Source organism: Schistocerca americana, chromosome 6 (genome assembly GCF_021461395.2).
Source record: "Schistocerca americana isolate TAMUIC-IGC-003095 chromosome 6, iqSchAmer2.1, whole genome shotgun sequence".
Lineage (NCBI taxonomy): Eukaryota > Metazoa > Arthropoda > Insecta > Orthoptera > Acrididae > Schistocerca > Schistocerca americana.
The window spans coordinates 181,977,338-181,983,771 of NC_060124.1; positions in this window are offsets into that span (position 1 = coordinate 181,977,338).

The window sequence follows — 6,434 nt, forward strand, 5'->3', positions numbered from 1 at the left end:
GTTTGAACGGGGAATCTTCGGTGCGACGGCCTCGCGCTCTCCCAACTCACCCACACGAGATCTACAAACACTAACTCACGGATACGATTTTCCTGTGCTCCGTATTTATTTTTAATTACCGTTTACGCCAGTTCTACTGGACGACAGAACACAGCACGAACTAAATCGTTGTTTTGATTGATACTCTATCAACATATAACTTTTGGTACCGATCTGAGTGTCTGACATATGGAGGTTTGGGTGTCAGCAAGATGTGATCCATCTTACAACTGTCTTAAGAATTTGCTTGAAATCTGGCAGAAAACCCAAAGAGATTCTAGTCATATGCAAAGTACTCCAGCGGAAAGACGCAGTCGTTACCTTGATTGTGCAGTAACAACAGTGATGTCATTGATGACGGTGCCACTAAAGCAGAGTCACTAAACACGGTTTTCCGGAATTTCTTCCCCAAAGAAGACGAAGTACATAGTGCAAAATTCGAATCGACAGCAACTGCCATAACGAGTAATTTAGAAGCAGATAGCCTCGGTACATCAGAGGTGCTTAAATCATTCGATACAGGAAACGCCTCTGGTCCAGACAGTATACCAGTCGCTTTTTTTGTTGTTGTTTTTTTTTACAGTATGTTAATACATTTGCTCCGTACTTAGAAATCATATACGACAGTTCAGTTACTGGAAGATCCATACCTAAAGACTGGTAAGTTGCGCAACTCACACCAGTACCCAAGAAACAAATTAGGGTTATCCGATGAAGTACAGACCTATATCACTAACGTCAATTTGCGGTAAGGTTTTAGAACATATACTGTACTCGAACATTATGAATCACCTTTAGAAAACAAGTTATTGACAAACAGAACTGATTCAGAAAATATCGTTCTTATGAAACACAACTACATCTTTACTCTCATGGGGCAATGAGTACTATCGACTGGGGATATCAAATTGATTCCGTAATTTTAGATTTCCAGAAGGCTTTTGAAACCATTTCTCACAAACGACTTCTAATCAAACTGTTTGCCTATGGAGTATCGCCTCAATTGTGCGACTGGATGCGTGAGATACTGTTAGAAAGGTTACATTTGATTGTAACTGACGGAAAGTCGTCGAGTAAAACAGAATTAATATCTGGTGTTCCTCAAGGAAGACTTGTGGGTTCTCTACTGTCCCTGATCTACATAAATGACATAGGAGACAATCTGAGCAGGCCTCCTAGATTGTTTGCAGATGATGCCGTCATTTACCGCCTTGTAAAGTCATCGGATGGTCAAACCAATTGCAAAATGATTTAGGAAAGACATCTGTATGGCACAGAAAGTGACTGTAAATAATGAAAAGTGTGAAGAAGACAAGCCATGACTGCTTAACGAAATCCGTTAAACTTCGGTTACATTATAAATCACACAAATCTAACCAGGTACTTAGGGATTACAATTACAAATAACCTAAATTGAAACGATCACATAGGTAAAATTGTCGGGAAAGCATACAAAAGACTGCGTTTTATTGGCAGGACAAGAGATTACATGCACTACACTTGTCTGCACTCTTCTGGAATTTTGCTGTGCAGTGTGCGATCCGCATCAGATGGGACTGACGAAGACATCGAAAAAGTTCAATGAAGAGCAGAACGTTTACTATCATCGCGAAATACTGCATGCTAGAGAAAGTGTCTCGGATATGATACTTGAGTTGCCGGCCGGTGTGGCCGAGCGGTTCTAGGTGCTTCAGTCTGGAACCGCGCGACCGCTACGGTCGCAGGTTCGATTGCTGCCTGTGTGTGATGTCCTTAGGTTGGTTAGGTTTAAGTCGTTCTAAGTTCTAGGGGACAGATGACCTCAGTTGTTAAGTCCCATAGTGCTCAGAGCCATTTGATACGTGAATTGGCGTAGAAAACCATTAAACAAAGGTGTTTTTCGTTGTGGCAGGATATTATCGTGAAATTTCAATGGCCAACTTTCTCCTCCGACGGGAAAAATATTTTGTTGGTGCTCGTCTACACAGGGAGAAATGACCATCATAATAAAATAAGAGAAATCAGAGCTGGCACGGAAACATTTAAGGCTCGTTTATCCAGCGCGCCATTATAGAATGGAACGGTAGAGAAATAGCTCGAAGATGTTTCGATGAACACAATGCCAGGCTCTTAATTGAGAATTGCCGAGTAATCATGTAGATATGGATATCATTGTAGATATAGACTAACTTGGGCATGTTCAGGTTACCAGGGATGCTGATCCACGGTAAGAACATAGGCCAATATAATGGCCGCTAAGGAATCCTTCGAAACTATAGACGACGTTCCAAAACAAATGTCAGTGACAACGGCTCAGCAAAAGAACAGGGATTTTTGTGAATCACATCCAATACCTAATAACACCAAAAACCAGGTATTTGCCAAATATTTCTACCATGAACGTCAGCGAAATAAGGAATGCAACCAAGACAGCGGGAATGGGAACAGTGCCGACTCGGAAAACAAAGCCAGCGACAACGAAGGCATAGCGAAGTCGAGATTATTGAAATGGCGCAGGCACGCTCTTCACATTAAACGGTCGCCAACAACAATACCACGACTCTGTGCTTGGCGAAGGACTCCTGTTAGCGCCTCGAAAAGCCAACAACACAAAACACAGCGTAGAGTGGCGCGTATCATTGAATGCCGCCGAAGAACCGCAAGGTTCAAATGGTTGAAATGTCTCTAAGCACTATGGGACTTAACATCTGAGGTCATTATTCCCCTAGACTTAGAACTACTTAAACCTAACTAACCTAAGGACATCACACACGTCCATGCCCGAGGCAAGATTCAAACTTGCGACCGTAGCAGCCGTGTGGTTCCGGACTGAAGCGCCTAGAACCACTCGGCCACCGCGGCCGGTGAGCCGCAAGGCTGCCCCCTCGCGGGATGCAAGGGAAGTCGTCACCAAGAAACGAAAACCAGAGAAATTCTACGAGCGGCCGGAATAGATGTGATCGCACGCACTGCTAAACGTACCCAGCGCCATAATAAATTTTTTTTGCAATTCGTAACGGGGTTGGTACAGCAACCAGCATCCATGATATGATATGAAGCACCAAGCAGTCTTGCTTGCCGTGTTAAAAAACGACACGTTTCATATTTACTTAGGTATCTTCGTATTGGTTGACATTTGGTAGGGATGGTTACGTGGAAGACCGCGCATAAAATATCCCAAAAGCTTCTTGTTAAAGCTTTAAAAACACTGCCTTGTGTCCTGTTTGCGGCTTGAGACGCAGTAGAGTACAAACCAAACGGGACCAGGCCTACAGTAATGCTCTACACCATAAACGTCCCGGAGGTGTTGTACATATTCTGGTTGCACACGTCACACTCGACTGTACCCATCGCTACCAAATATCAGTCAATCCGAGGATGCCAAAACAAAGCTGAAACGCGTCATGGCGAAATGATGAGGACCGCTGGTTTCTTCGTATCAGCGTCAGCTGTTTCCCTACTGTTACTTTGCAAGGTTTCAGTGTTGAGAACGTGCACAGAACCGCGAGCAGGCGCTACTTACACAGCAGTCCAAACCTACAAATCACGTAAACATTTCCCTTACGTCTCTCCAAGGGCGCTCCTGATTCGTCTAGTTCTGCTAAATCGGTTACACCACCTGCCGGAGTCTGAGGAAAAGGCCAGAGCGCATGCGCCAGTCGGAGGCTGGCTTGTTTCTTGCTGTTATCAGTTTCGTACGGTCAGTTCACCTTCAGAGAGCTCTACCACATTCATGAGAGGCGACAATGTTTGATTGTTGTTTGTCTTTCAAGGCATGACAACTGAAAGTTACAGACGGAATTTCAAATTCCCACCCAGTCATCCACATTTACATTTCATTAGATCGGTTACATCAGATTCCAGACTGCCTTCTTTGGAAAGAACATGGCCAGTTCCCTTCCCCATGTTTCCTCCATCCGGAGTTCTCATGTGTCTCTAATTAACTCCTGTCTGTGGGGTGTTAAACCCTAATCTACCTATTACCTCATGAAATCGAAAACAGAATGGCCTTCGGGAGGCAGCTCCAGTTTTATATCTACAAATTCCGCTTCATGGATGTGAAGAAATCGAAATTCGTATGTTCACTGGAAGTGCAGATCCAACAAAAAGAAGCAGCAATGTTGAAAGTTGAAAGGAGTATACTGGGGCGCACTTGCATATGGCGCCAGAATAAGGTAAGAATATTGATAAATTAAAATGAAACTAATATACTATAAACGATGAAAGTCTCTGATGGGCTCGATAATGCGGATCCCTGACTGCGTGCGACTGCAGAGCCAAAGATACTGCTAGTGCTGGAGTAAAAGAGCGCTTAGCGCACAGCAGTAGGTAGCTGTCTGTGAGGGAAAGACGATGGAGTAGGCAGTCTTTGTAGTGTACTGTGTGAAGCCACCAAGAGTTAGATAATTGTAGGTATGTCACAATTGTTGAACATGGAAGCAGAAGTCTTCATGCAAATAAGGTAAAGATGTTCAATAATTATGATTTCAGTTTTTGCCAGCGCGTTAGTATAGATGAGTTGGCTGATAATTTGTAACTGTTGAGTAACCGCAGAATGTACGTAAATGGTTTTTGTAAGAAGTCTAGTTAGATATTTCATTTTTGTAATGCTTTTAAGATTTGTTAACAGAGCTCTGTGTAATTTGATGATTTGCATTTCTGATGGATTAATGAAGTTAGATAATACTTGCTGTTTAAATCTCATTGTTTGTGAATCAATTGTGAGTATTGTAATTTCAATCGTCAGATGTTTTCGAAAAGACAAACTTAACTTAGAATATAATTTTGCTAAAAAAACTAAGTGTTAGTAATTCACCATAATCAGTACCGCCTGCAAGTCCAGGTCATATATTTTTGAAAGAATTTGGATTTTCTTAAACGTTCTCGTTTATCAGCCAAATGAATATTATGTGCATTTCAAGTATTATGGACAGCACTGCACACTGCTGAGCCTGTAGTCAGCATATTTATATTCTTTTTATGACAGACCAGAATATATCGCGTTCCACCGTTGCTACTCTAAAGGTAAGACAATTTAATTTATTTGTTATGTGCACAGGGACCAAAGTTATTAGTTTTGAACAGGGCCTGAATGTATTTTCCTGTGACTGTATTTCGTTATGGATATTGGAAGTTGCACTACCCAATCGATTCGTGTAAAGTTTTGCTAACAATAACACAGACTAAGCACACCACTTGCAGATACAACACGCCACACGATAATTCGAATTCTGTATCCACTCCACAGTTCAGACATTCATTCAACATAATCGTGAAGTTCATTATTTCATTTCATGAAAGAACGTTAAAAAGTGTACAACGAATTTCACTGGTAATGCAGATGAGTGAACCGATAGGTGGGAAGAGTACATCGAGGGCCTCTACGAAAGGGAATTACTGCCTGGTACTATCATACAAAACAAAATAAATATCGATATGGAGGACAGAAGGGATTCAGCGTTACGAGTCAGAACTTGAGATAGTTTTGGAAATCTTGTGATGCAAAAAGGCAGAAAAGATAACATTCTACAAAAACTTCTGAAATCATTAACGCGATGTTACAAGCAAACGATTATTTAAATGTTCAAATGTGCGTCAATTTCTAAGGGATCAAACTGCTGATGTCATCGGTCCCTAGACACTACTTAAACTAACATGCAAGGAACAACACACACACCCATGCCCGAGGGAGGACTGGAACCTATGGCGGGAGGGGCTGCGCAGTCAGTGACACAGCGCCTCTAACCGCGCGGCCACTCCGCGCGGCGAACGATTATTCAAGTGGCTGTGTAAAACGAAAAATAAAATTTAGAATCTCTTAGCTTAGTTTCAGTTTGTCCTCATGAAACGTAATGCCATCATCAAAACCGTCCTGATATTCTTGTTAATGTAAGCAACGCTTTAGAAAAATCGAGACACTTTCGTATAACGTGTCGTCTTAGAAAACGAGTTCGACAAGATGTCGCAAGATGTTTAAAAGCCTTAGGAAAGTAGGTACACACTACAGAGTGAGTGACAGGGAATATTCAGTACGTACAAGTACCAAGATGGAATAATAAGAATGGAAGAACGAAGGAAAAGTGCTCGGATAAAAAAGGACTGAGAAAAGGATGTGGCTTTTTTCTTCTGTTGTTGAACGCATACATCGAAGAAGGTACTGGCACAAAAAGTAAACGGTCAATCGGAATCATCCAGTCGGAAGACTGGTGTCGCAAAGAAAGAATCCGTACTACAACTAACAATAATTTTTATTACTACTGATACAGCCATTTCCTCACAACAATAGTACAGTATTAGTATTCATTTTTTGCACATTAAACATAATGTGAAGACTTTGTAGATGTTGTGAGCAGCGCGCTCATCTCCTCGCAAACTGCCTTGCCACATTTTGTACAGTAAGACAAATACGGCTATTT